The sequence below is a fragment of the Poeciliopsis prolifica genome, unplaced genomic scaffold (genome assembly GCF_027474105.1).
Source record: "Poeciliopsis prolifica strain line A6 unplaced genomic scaffold, Auburn_PproV2 SCAFFOLD151, whole genome shotgun sequence".
NCBI lineage: Eukaryota > Metazoa > Chordata > Actinopteri > Cyprinodontiformes > Poeciliidae > Poeciliopsis > Poeciliopsis prolifica.
In genome coordinates this window covers 280,495-294,525 of record NW_026562526.1, presented here as the reverse complement: position 1 = coordinate 294,525, position 14,031 = coordinate 280,495, and the positions used below count along the sequence as shown (strand labels likewise).

Here is a 14,031-nt window from a genome sequence, read left to right as displayed (position 1 = left end):
GAGCCATGGCTGTGACTGAACCTGGATCCGAATGAGGTTCAGTAAAAATGGCAATTTCTTTTACTTAGCAGAGTTTTCTTATTTTTACTTCATTACTTTCTTATTCTCTTATTTTACTTGGTTTTCAGTTTTCAGTCACAGTTTTAAAAAAATCTATAAAAATGGCATCAAAGCGTTTCAGATTCTGGGTCCAGAGATTAACTGGGGCTCCACTGGGGGGCGTTAGAGCTGTTCAGGAGAAAAAAATAAACCAGGAAAACCCTGATCCCCAACACCTGACCCCCAACCGCTGACCTCTAACCTCCAACCCTACTGCCAGAAAAATGGACTCCAATCAGGAGCTGAATGTTTTCTATGTTTTCTAATGATTTCCTGGAAGAATTAATTCTACAGTTCTGCTGTTTGAAGACTATTTGCTTCAGGTTCATATTTTTCATACTTGGGGGGATTTACCAGTAAATCCACCAGGGGAGGAAAGAGGAGGCAGTACCTCCCTTCCTCCTCCTCCTCTTCTTCCTCTTCAAAAGCAGCTGTGGTTCTGGCCGGGCTTCACACGGCCAGTAGACATGACGGGAGTGGGAGAACTGGTGCTGGTTCTGGGTTTACTGGTAAGCGCCCACTGTGAGGTGAGAGCGCGGGATCCTGAGGTGGAGGAAGAGGAGGAGGGAGGAAGAAGAGGGTTTGTGACAGAGACCCTCCTGCCAGCAGGAACTGGGATTTCTCCAGTCAGATCCGGGTGAGTTTCTGACCAGAACGGCCTCAGATTTAGAGGCTTTGTTGCTGCTGGTTGGACCTCCAGAACTGGGTCATGTAGAGTTTTGATTGGTTCTGTTGGGTTTTGTTGGGTTCTGTTTGGTTCTAGCAGCCAGTTAGTGCATCTTCAATCATCTTTAAATTCATCCTCTCTGCCGGTTCTGTTGGTTCTGCTGCAGCATCAACCCGACCATTCAGACAGTCGGGTCAGAACTTGGTAGAACCATCATGACTCAGGGATTCTTCCTGCGGTTCAGCCTGGTAGAGGCGGTATCACGGAGTGGGGGATGATTTCTTTGGACCCATCAGAACCACTCATGAAGTCCAAAAAGTTGCATGTTCCCTGGTCTGATTGTCTTTCCTTCCCTGTTTGTTGAAAACAATAAAATGTTTTAATAACTTTTATTATCCTGCTGGGGAGGCAAGTAGGCAGTGGGGGGGAATTATGGTCAGAGTGAGGTAATTTCAGACGGGCACTGAGGGCAGCCCGGGGACCTTCACCAGCTGGCCGTCTACTGATAAAGGGAGTCGTTACCTAATGTCAGAGACTCTTATTGTTTCAGGTTGCTGCAGAGTCCTGATAACACACACACGCACACACACACACACACACACACAACAATGGCTTCAGGGAGAGCTCAAATGGGAAGCAGGCTTCAGCAGTTTTCTGTGTTTCTAGTTTCAGTTTGATCTCCTCGGGGGGTGTTTTGTGGTTCAGAGGTCAAAGGTCACCATGTAGTTGAACTCTGATGAAATGGAATCAGAAACGTTTGATATTTTTCTTATGGTGGAGAAAACGTGACGTTCTGGAGGAACTTATACCAGACCTGACCAGAGATGAGACCACAGCAAAACAAACGTCCAGCGGCCATTACGTCAGAAAGACGAGGGTTAGGAGGAGACAGACAGGAAACATGGAGGAGAATGGTTCAAAGAGGCAAAGGAAGCCCACTTCTCAGTCTGAGGTCTTCCTCTCTGGAGGCTTTTGTGTTGAAATATCAACATGAAAAATGAGCCGCAGGACAATATTCATCCTCAAACAATCCAAAGTTTTCATAAATCTGTTTGATTTTAACCTTGGAGGCCTTGCATGGATGAAACATTCCCCGTTTCCCAGTGAGAGATCAGCTGGGAACTTATGGAAAAACTGGTCCAAATGATGAGCGACAGCTCCAGATCTGATCAGACCTCCTGCTGTTTCACCTCTGATCCCAGCAGAACCGGGCTCAAAGCCCGTGTTGGTTCCACTTCTGAACCAACAGAACCAACCGGTCTTGTTTCTTCCCAGCCTGGTTCAGTTTCTCCACATACTGCCACCTTGAGATGTTTCAGTTCAACAATCAATTGGTCCCAGTTTGCTAATCATGAGCTGCTGTTGGCTTTAAAGCAGAGGGAAGATCTGATGTTAAAAGGTTGTGTCATCAGATGGACACAGCAATCAGAACCAAGCTTCAGTTTTTACTGCAACCTGCCGGCTGATCATCACTGAACCAGAACCACAACAAGGCTTTTGTCAGTTTGGGAACAGCAACGAGGCCTGCATCTGTAACTGATGGCTTCATTCCTGATTCAGCTCCATGTTCCTGAATCCTAACACCTCACTGAGCTGCAGGAAAACTCCATAAACACTCTGGGAAATGTAGAGATGAAGTAGGGAAAGTTTTCAGGAAGTGCCAGATTCTCTGAGGTTGAAACATGACCCCCACAGCTCTGCACAGGAAGTGACTCATTAGGAAATGACACAACAGGAAGTGACTAAAGGAGTTTCAGCAATTTGTCCACATGTTTGGAACAATGGAACAGAAATGTGTCTGTTTTCTGGGCCTCAGGTCGGATCAGAAGGAACCTGGAGTCTGCTGTTCAGGTTCTGCTCTTCACGGCGGCCATGTTGGTTCACCAGGAGAACGTCTGTTCCCTTCAGACTGGATCTGAGGAGCTTCTGATCCAGATAAATTCTAACAAACATCTGAACTCCTGCAGGATTTAAAAACAGCTCACCAGGAGCCAGAAAGGAGCCGGACAACTTCCACAAACACTGAACTGGTTGGGAAACATGAGGCGCGTTTCGTCAGGAAACTCCAGGATAAACATCCAAACCAAACACAGAGCGGACGCAGCGACCAATCAGCTGCAGGCATCATTCCCAGCTAGGTCACATCAGCAGTCAGAGCTACAGATGTTCCTCAACAGATTTATCACCTCTGATTCAGTCTGACACCAGATATCTCACAAATCTTCACTGATCTCAGATCAGCTGTAGATTGTTAAACATGATGAAGATGATGATGACGGGAGCTCCAGATGAAGAGCAGCGTATCAAACAGATCCAAAGAGGAAGTTTAGGATGTTTCTCTCCTTCTAAATAAAGAAGTAAATGTTCTCATTGTTACCAACAAAACATTCCTGGTTGTTTTTTACTGATTAAAGAGCTTCAGATGGGATGATCTTGAAGCTTTGAGCCAAACTGGAGGAGGAAAACCTCAAACATCACAGAGTTCGAGCAAAACCTGGATTCAGTGAGCAGAAACACAAACACTCTGGGCTGGAAACGAAAAACACGACTTAATGAGTTTAATCTGAAGTGGATCAGAACCAGAGATCCTGAAGAAAACCATACATTTGCTGACTGTTTGTGTGTATGTTTCAGGAACTGGTGTGCCTTCGTGAGGAAGAGTGTGCAGCTGGTGGCCGAGGAGTGTAAAACACGGAGATGTCCAGAATCAGAGTCCCTGTCCCCGCAAGTCACCTGGCTGCCAGAGGGCCACGTGAGTCACCTTTACCAGTATGTGTGTATGTGATCACCATGCAACAAAATAAACTCACCGGCCAATTTAATAGGTACGCCTGTCCTCTACCTTATTAATGCTAATGGAGAATCAGCCAATCAAGGGCCACTTGAGGTTCAGTCTGAACGTCTGAGGGGAGAAATTTTTATTTTATTTTTTTTACTTTATTACTTCAAATATCTTCACTTTGGACCCATCAGAACCTGTTCTGTTCTGACCACAGTGGACCGGTCCCAGTATAACCTGGTTCCTTAACGCGAAGATCAGAACCTTTCAGATCTGGTTCTGGATCAAAGTCCAAAAGAACCACTGTGGTTCTGGTGGACTGAAGGTTCTGATCCATGAGCCCTACAACAGTTCAGCGATAATATGGACCAGAACCTCTGCTGACTGGTTCTGTTGGGTCGGTGCTAGCCAGTAAAACTCTGCTGGTTGGAGGATCAATTTTTAGTTTAACTAAAATCAAAACTGATAATATAGTTAACCTTTAACCCCTAACAGGGAGTAAACCAGTGAATTAATGTCAGGGTTCTGTTCAGGTACCGGTTGCGGCCCGGCTGCCAGAAACAGAAAGAGGTCACGACCTTGGTGTGGCGCTGCTGTCCGGGTCACGGAGGTCCAAACTGCGACCAGGAAGGTGAGATCAGAGTTAATAATGAACATAGAAACTTACAGCAGAACGGAACCGGTCCAGAAACGGTTCTGGTGACCCAGAACTGGTTCAGCAACGAGAATAAAGAAACAATAAGTTAATAAACCAGAAATTCATGTGTTGATGCTGATTTTTCAGCTTGGGAATTGCAACGATGACCTCTGCTGCAGCAGAGGTTAGTATTGCTGCAGCAGAGGTTGCCGCTGCAGCAGCAATGCTTCACTATCTCTGTTGGTCAACGACCAGAGAGGATTTCCCCTCTGATGTTGGGACATTTCCAAGAAACATAAAGTTTGACTCGGACTGAAGAGGTTCTGATGCTGAGACTGAAATAAATCCAAACATTGTGATTTATAAAGTTTCTTCATCTTTGAACTTGGACTGGAAAACCACTGAGAAATAAAAATGTCAGATTTGTGAAACTGGTTAAGTGGACGACCCAGTTCAGCAGCAAATACTGTGATGTTAAAAAACATAAAAGGGTAGAAACGGAAAATGCAGGAGAACCAGATCAACCAAAAGTTTTACATTTAAGGGATAAAAAGTCCGATTCTGAATGGAAACTCAAACTTTAACAAAACGACAGATTTTCATTCCAGAGAAACAGAAACTGAAGCGTTTCTGTCGGACCCATCAGGCCGGCTTCCTCTCAGAACCGGGTTGGGTTGTTCTGACCCGTTACATTGCCCCTTCACACACTGACACACACACTCACACACACACACACTGACACACACACACACACTGACACACACACTCACACACACTGACACACACACTGACACACACACTCACACACACACACACTGACACACACACTCACACACACTGACACACACACACTCACACACACACACACACACTGACACACACACTCACACACACACTGACACACACACACACACACTGACACACACACTCACACACACACACTGACACACACACACTCACACACACACACACTGACACACACACACACACAGACTGACACACACACACACACTGACACACACACTGACACACTGACACACACACACACTGACACACACACTGACACACACACACACTCACACACACACACACACTGACACGCACACTGACACACACACTGACACACACACACACGCACTGACACTCACACACACACACACACTGACACACGCACACACTGACACACACACTCACACACACACACACCACACACCACACACTGACACACACACACACACTCACACACACACACTGACACACACACACACACACACACTGACACACACACACACACACACACTGACACACACACACACACACTGACACGCACACTGACACACACACACACTGACACACACACACGCACTGACACTCACACACACACACACACTGACACACACACACTGACACACACACTCACACACACACACACACACACACTGACACACACACACACACTCACACACACACACTGACACACACACACACACACACACACTGACACACACACTCACACACACACACACACTGACACACACACTCACACACACTCACACTCACACACACACACTGACACACACACACACACACACTGACACACACACACACACTCACACACACACACTCACACACACACACACTGACACACACACTGACACACACACACACTGACACACACACACGCACTGACACTCACACACACACACACACTGACACACGCACACACTGACACACACACTCACACACACACACACACACACACACACTGACACACACACACACTCACACACACACACTGACACACACACACACACACGCTGACACACACACACACACACACACTGACACTCACACACACACTCACACACACACTGACACACACACACACACACACCGACACACACACTCACACACACACACACACACACACTGACACACACACACACACACACTGACACTCACACACACACTCACACACACACACACACACACACACTGACACACACACACACACACACACTGACACACACACTCACACACACTCACACTCACACACACACTGACACACACACACACACACACCTGACACACACACTCACACACACACACTCACACTCACACACACTGACACACACACACACTCACACACACACACACACACACTGACACACACACACACTGACACACACACACACACACACTCACACACACTGACACACACACTCACACACACACACACACACCACAACTCACACACACACACACACACACACTGACACACACACACACACACCTGACACACACACACACTGACACACACACACACACACTCACACACACTGACACACACACTCACACACACACACACACACCACACACACACACACACACACACTGACACACACACACACACACTCACACACACACACTCACACACACACTGACACGCACACTGACACACACACACACACTGACACACACACACACTGACACACACACACACACTCACACACACACTCACACACACACTGACACGCACACTGACACACACACACACACACTGACACACACACACTGACACACACACACTCACACACACACACTCACACACACACTGACACACACACACACACACACACACACACACACCGACACACACACACACACTGAGCAGAGACGGGAGGAAACGTCTTGATGAGCTCAGAGGAAGTTGCTGGGTGCGTTTGGTTGTAAAGTCAGAGCAGCTCAGACGGGTGGAGTGACTGCTGCTTCTACTAAGGACAGATGGGTCCCCCATCACCCTGCTGCCTCCGCCGTGACCAGCAGGGACCAGCTGGAGAAACCTGCCGCCATGTTTTTGTTTTCGGTCTCTAACTCAGAAGGAGCCGGTTCCTCCTCCAGACTGGACCCGTGTTCTGGTTCTGAGGGGTCCGGTTGTTGACGGCAGTATTTCTACTCCCTGGGAACCAAACGCTAAAATAGATCTCTGACCTTTAGAGCGTAACAAAGCAGAGCCTCCTCACGGCGCGGCCTGGTCGGTTCCGATCGGGTCGGGTCCGATCGGGTCGGGTCCGCTCCCACCACGCCTCTGAGTTAAGCTGCTTCCTGTGGGCCGAGCAGACAATGAGAGGAACTGCAGGGAGAACATGCTGGAACTAGAACCGCAGAACCAGAACCTCCCTTGGCATTGAGGTTCTGGTTCTGGTTCCCATTGATTTCATCAGTCCTACGGTGAAACCCAGTCCGGTCCGGTCTGGTTCTGTTGACCCGTTTCTGGCATGTTCTGACCCAAACCTGCTAATGAAGCAGAACTCTGCTCTGTTTCAGGTGACCCAGATGGATTTCAGCGCCGGGCCGACCCGGACCGGGTCGACCCGGACCGAGCAGAACGACCATCAAACAACCTTCGCTGACCCCTCTGACCCACATGGCTCCGCCACTCACCACCACCCGGTTTACCACCAGAACCAGAACCGGCTGCCGGCTGGGAGCCGGTCTCAGGGTGAGACCAGAACCAGAACCAGAGGAATGTTTTTAACTGATGAATGGAGGATTTCCTGCTGCCTGGTCACATGACCACTGATGACATCACATCCTCTTCCTGTTTCCCACACATCCTCAGTGACCTTTGACACTGGGAGAGGAGAACCCGGCCCTGATCTGAACCAGAACTGATTCCAGGGTCGGACCGGTTCTGGTTCTGGTTCTTGATGTATGCAAGAGAAAGATCCAGAAATTTGGCTCCAGAACCAGGTGGAGGTTCCCATCCCGCAGAACCAGAACCAGAACCAGAACCCGGTGGTTTAACCTACAGCTGATTCTGCAGAAGGTTCTGGTTTCAGTCTGACTGGTCCAACAGCCGACCCAGAGGGCGGTTCTGGGAGAGCTTGGGCTGGATCTGTGTCCGTTTCAGAACCTGTCCCCAGGGAGGTCCGGTTTGGTCCGGTTCAGGCTGCGTGGGCGTGAGAAGCTGCTCTGCAAACATGAGGCACCGGGTTTGGACCTTCCCACGGGATGAAGGTTCTGTTGGTTCTGACTCAGTCAGACAGGCTTTAGATAGAGACCTCTCTGGTCAGAACCTGCAGGTCCAAACGGGTCACCGCTTCTATTTTAATGCAGCAGACAGAGAAACATCCGGGTTCTGACATCAACAGAACCTCAGACTGGGTCGGCCTCAGCTCCTACCAGAACCGACCCGGAAAGGATACAAATATATTTCTCTGGATGCCTCAGTCCGGTTGGACCAGAACCAACCGGAGGTTTGGTCTCATCGTCTTCATGTCCGTGAACCAGGAGATCCGGCACCGGACCGGACCGGACTTCTTGCAGATTCTGCTCCATTTCCATCAGTCGCTTGCAGAACCAGCACCGCGTTTGTGACCCGGTTTGGTTTGTGACCCGGTTTGGTTTGTGACCCGGTTTGGTTTGTGACTCTAGTGCAACAAGCAGGACTTGTGTCTTCTTCATGTTTTTCTGTCGTCCAGTCAATGGACAGTGTTGTGTGGTCCCTACCGGACCGGACCTTTGTCCTATGGACCTACGAGTGCAGGTGGATGGGTTCACAAACCGCACCGACCTGCAGTACCATCTGGACACCTGATTATTGTCCCCAGACCGTGAAGCATCAGAGTCGCCTTCACCATCGATGTTTCTGAGCTGCAGGTTCATGTTTAGCATCACGAATTTCCTTCTTACCAAAAGAGTCATCGCTTCATGTGCTCTAGTGCCATTAGCAATGCTAACCATTAGCGATGCTAACCATTAGCAATGCTAATTAGCGATGCTAACCATTAGCGATGCTAACCATTAGCGATGCTAACCTTTAGCGATGCTAACCATTAGCGATGCTAACCATTAGCGATGCTAACCTTTAGCGATGCTAACCAGAGGTTCAGTTCTGAGCGAATCCTCAGGTATGGTTTCAATCACCTTGATGTCTCCTAATCAGCATCTACATTAAGAGTGATTTCATCAGGAGCTGATGATTCAGTACCAGAAGGTGTTCCTCAGGGTCCCTCCTCGGATCTCTGCTGTTGGTTTTCTTGCCCAGAATAGAAGCAGAGTTAGTCTTGATGCTGATGATCCTGTGTTGCTCTGCTGCGTTTGCTGCCTGAACGGTTTGTTCTCTGTAGCGCTGATGGTGTTTCACTGTGTGTCCGTCAGTCGTAGAGGGCGTGGTTCTGCCTTACCCAGACGTCCCCGCAGCCCTTCCCGTCCCCGACATGATGGCGCTGGTCCTGTCCCAACTGCACCCCATCCTGGAGGGCTTCAACCGCTCTCTGGAGCGCCTCCACCACCATGTGAGGGCGCTATCTCAAGACGTGGAGGACATGAAGCTGAGCCGACGGGGAGCGGAGCTCCGGCAAGACGAAGGTACCGAGGACACGAAGGAGAAGAATAAGGACAGGCTGTTCCAGCAGATCGGGACAGATCCGTGGCGCAGCGACAGGAGACCAGAGACCAGACACCAGCTCAACCTCAGCAGCTTCAGGGTGAGGTGGACCAGGAGCTGAAGCAGCAGCAGGAGGTGCTGCAGGTCAGAAACTACCATCAGTGGTCACAATCAGGAAGCGTTTTATTCCAACCACTTTAAATGTCTGAACCACGTCTGCCTGCAGGCCCTGAACGCAACACAGGCTGCAATGAGGCTGGACCGGGCCCCTGAGGACCCCCAGCACTCCCCCCAACGCCCAGCTGACAACACGGCCCTGTGGGACGCCATCACACGGCTGGACAACATGGTGGTCAACAACACCGCCAAGGTTCGTCCCATCAGGACGGCGGCTGGTCCGATCAGAGCTGAGCATGTCGACTGGAGGCCAGGTGTGTTTCTGTGCAGGTGGAGGAGCTGGATTTCACTTCAGACGACGCCCAGCAGATGGCGCTGCAGCTGAAGAATCTGGAGAAGCTGATCAACCAGACGGCGCGGAAAAGCCAGATTCTGTTCATGGAGACGGGGCTGGAGGTGGAGAAGTCCAAGGTGACGGTGGAGCGGCGGGTGGAGCGGCTGGTGGCGAACTTGACGCGCTACGAGGAGGACCTGCAGGAGAACACCAAGGACGTGGACAACCTGTACAAGGATTTCTACAACCTCAAAATGACCAGCGACTGCAAATGCAGCGACCTGAACGCTGCGGTGGCTCGCCTGGAGAGAGGCGTGGCCAACGTCACCCAGCTGGCCAATCACAACAGGCTGGAACTGGAGGAGAACAGCGAGGTGGGCGGGGCTCCTTGGGGCGGAGTCAGCGACTGGGAGCCGGCGGTGGAGGCGCTGCAGGCGGATCTGGAGCAGGTTCGTTCACTTAGAGGTTCTGGTTCTGATCATAGAACCACGTCCAAACTAAGGCTGCATTATTTCTGCCAGCAATGTTCAGTCGGCTTCAACACAACTCCAGTCTGCTTGTCTATTAGCTTTGGTTCGGTTGGTGCGAACGCCACCTGACCTCTGACCTCTGACCTCTGATCCTTGGTCTGAGTTCAGTTCAAGTGAACTCTGGTTTGGTTTGAATGTGAACACCAAGCAGATTGGAGAGCGCTCCTAAAGCAGGAAGTGGACTACAGTGCAGGGCATTCTGGGTAAATCCAACCAAAGCTAACATGCTAGCCTAGCGCTAGCAGCAGAAATGGCTCCTGGTCTTCAGCCAAAGACTAAAGAGAAATCACTGAACTCTGACGCCTCCATCTTGGTTCATCTGGTGAAACAGGAAGTTACTCTTAGCGTCTTCAGAGGTTCTAGTGTCGTTTCCTGCAGTGGTTGTGCTGCAGCGCCCCCACAGGCAGGAGGGGAACAGGCTGGTTTGACTCAGAGCAGAGAGAAAATGTATCAAATGTTTCAAATGTTGAATTTTGGTCCCAACAGAACCGGGTCAACTGGACTATCAGGTCCTTAACAGTCCTGAAAATTACAATTTCAACTCATCTCAGAGAACCAGAATCAGAACCAAAGGTTCTACATACTGAAGGTAACTCTGGTGCTCCCCCTGCAGGTGAAACAGTTCCTGGCCTTGGAGCAGAACAGAACCAGAACCTTGGACCTCGGCCTGGCCCAGCTCAGCGGGTCGGTGTCGGCGCTGCAGGACGAGGATGTCCAGCTGGAGCAGGTGAAGACGCTGTTCGCGTCCTTCCAGTCGCTGCTGCAGGACGCCATCCGGCACAGCGACGTGCTGCAGCTGCTGCTGGGCGAGGAGGTGCTGGAGTTCCTGGAGTGGCCCCTGCAGGACCAGGAGGCCCACTCCATCCCCGCCCTGCAGGAGCAGCTCCGCCTGCTCCAGGAGCAGCTGAGGAGCAGAGAGGAGGCGGAGCTACAGGAGCCAGGAGCAGGTAGGGTCACCTGGAATCATCTGGAATCACCTGGAATCACCTGGAATCACATGGAATCACATGGAGCAGCTAAAAGATTCATGATTTTCATAAAAACATGAACAAATCAATAAAACTTCCATTTTATTGATTTCTATCAGATTTGTCTGACAAGAAGTGGAAATAAAGTTCTGATCCGTTTGGAGGTTCTGCCTGTTGAGGTTCTGTGGTACCGATTAGTACCGTCAGAGAATCATTGGCATAACATTTGGAAATAATTAAAAACATTATTTTGATTTTTATCCAACTGGTCATAAAAAAATATCTCCATGGAAACAGTTTCATTATTTTACATTTATATAAATTCAGTAAATATGAACGAATGTTTGTCAACATTAATAACCAGGAAGCAGAGAAGAGATTCCTGCTGCTGACCAGCCCCTCCGGGAGAACCAGCGCCTCCTGCAGGCGGAGCGGAGCGCTGCAGACATCCTGCGGGACCTGGAGAGGAAGGTGGAGCAGAGGCTGGTCCGGGCGGAGGAGCGGAGCTGCACCTGCGGCAGCGCCGCGCCCCCTGCAGGACAGGAGGAGGCGCTGCAGGCAGAGATGCTCTGGCTGCGGAGGGGCCTGGAGGAACACCTGAAGGTCTTCAAGAACGTCTTCAGCAACGCCGAGGTGCTGGCGGCGTCCGGAGACACGCTGCCGCTGGACCGACTGCTGGAGCTGACGAAGCAGAGGGACAGGAAGCGAGGAGGAGGAGGAGAAAGAGGAGGAGGAAGAGGAGGAGGAGGAGGGGGAGGAGGAGAGGGAGGAGCAGGAAGAGGAGGCGGCCAGCGCAGTCGGAGGGAGTCACCAGGTGAGTCACAACTTGGTCAGACCAGCATCAGAACTCACCTTCTCATCATCACCTGTCCTCCTCAGGTAAGCCGATCCCATCCAGCCAATCAGCGTCTCTGTGCAGTTTGTGGGCGGATCGGACCGAACCGTCAGGTTTGGACCGGGTCAGAACTCCAGACTCTTCACGGCGCCTCTGGACGGACTCTACCTGTTCATCCTCACCTTGGACCTGAGGCCAGGCTCCGCCCACGTCCTGCTTAGGCGGGGCCAGGGAGGGGGCGGGGCTCCGGTGACGCTGCTGCAGCGGCAGGTGGAGGGGGCGGGGCCTGTGAGTGGGGCGGGACTCCTGATGCTCCAGCAGGGGGAGCAGGTGAGGCTGCAGGTGAGGGCGGAGTGGGCGGAGTCAGAGAGCAACCTGCTGGCCATGCTGCTGCTGCAGCCAACCACCTGAGGGCGCTGCCAGCAATCAGCTGCAGGGGGCGGAGCCTCCAGACATTGGCACCTTAGAGACGAGGGATGGGCGTTTCAGAGGAAATTATTTCTTATGGAGGAATTTTTCTGCCATCATCAAAGAGACATTTTCATTTTGAAAGCAGGACTTCCAGTCTCACACTTAGTCTCTGCTCGCTTCTGAAACGCCTTTTGGCACAGTCACCTGGCAACCTCTCAGCCAACAGAATCAAAGTGTTGTGCTGGGTGCGTTTGTTTCTTCTAGCAGGTGTGCCTGTGTGGCGGCTATCAATAGTAGCAACCTGTGAACAAAAGACAGGAAATTCTGCTTTCAGACTGAAAATCCGAGCTCCAAGATTATGGCAGAAAATTCCTCCAAACTTTTCCCAACAGGCCATGAACGCACCATAGCGACCAGGCGCTGCCTTCAGGGCCTCATTTATAAAAGAAAGATAAACTTTCACAATAAAATACAGAAATTTGTTAGGTTAGAAAATATTTTGTCTAAACTTGGCAACAAACTCCAGAAGTTTCTTTGAAAATCTGTTTTCAGCCAAGCTAATAATTTCCTAATTTAACAGTTCTTGAGTAAAACGTTTCTGGATGAAAAAATACTTTATATTGTCAACATTTGCAATTTAAGATCTAAAAACAAAACATTTTCCGTCAGCTTCACTTGCAGGAACAAACTGCAGCCAGAGATAAAATGTAATTATTCCAAAAGCCTCAAAGAACCGAGGTTTACTCTGGCATGTTTATAAAATAATAAATGTGGTTCAGTTTTAGTTTAAATAAAATCAGTTTTGGTTCTTTATAATTTACTGACTGAAAAAGTGGTGAGAAAATGTTTAAACAAATTTTCATGCTGCTTTAATTTATCCATGAGGCCAGAGAAGCTTCCTGCTGGGTTCATATGAAATTATTGCTTTTAATAATATTGTGTATAATTATATCTCCACTATTATGGAATGATGCTTTGAGTTCTGTAAATATATTTTGTTTCTAAACCGATTTTAACTAAAAAATTATTCAGATGTAGGGACCATGTTTCACCAGCAGAGGGCGCCGCCGCCCGGCAGGTTTATGTCCAATTGAAATAAATATTATTAATGTGTGTAAACTGTGTTCTGCTGTCATCACTTCCTGGTTCTGACCCGGTTGGTGGCGGACATGGAGGACTCGTGGTTCTGGTTCTGACCCGGTTAGCGGTGGACATGGAGGACTCGTGGTTCTGGTTCTGACCCGGTTGGTGGCGGACATGGA

At 49.9% G+C, this 14,031-nt stretch overlaps 1 pseudogene; it reads left to right on the top strand.

Moving 5' to 3' along the window:
- The first annotated feature begins 565 nt into the window (after positions 1 to 565).
- On the top strand, positions 566 to 13,888 carry LOC129355941 (multimerin-2-like; annotated as a pseudogene).
- The last annotated feature ends 143 nt before the right edge of the window (positions 13,889 to 14,031 follow it).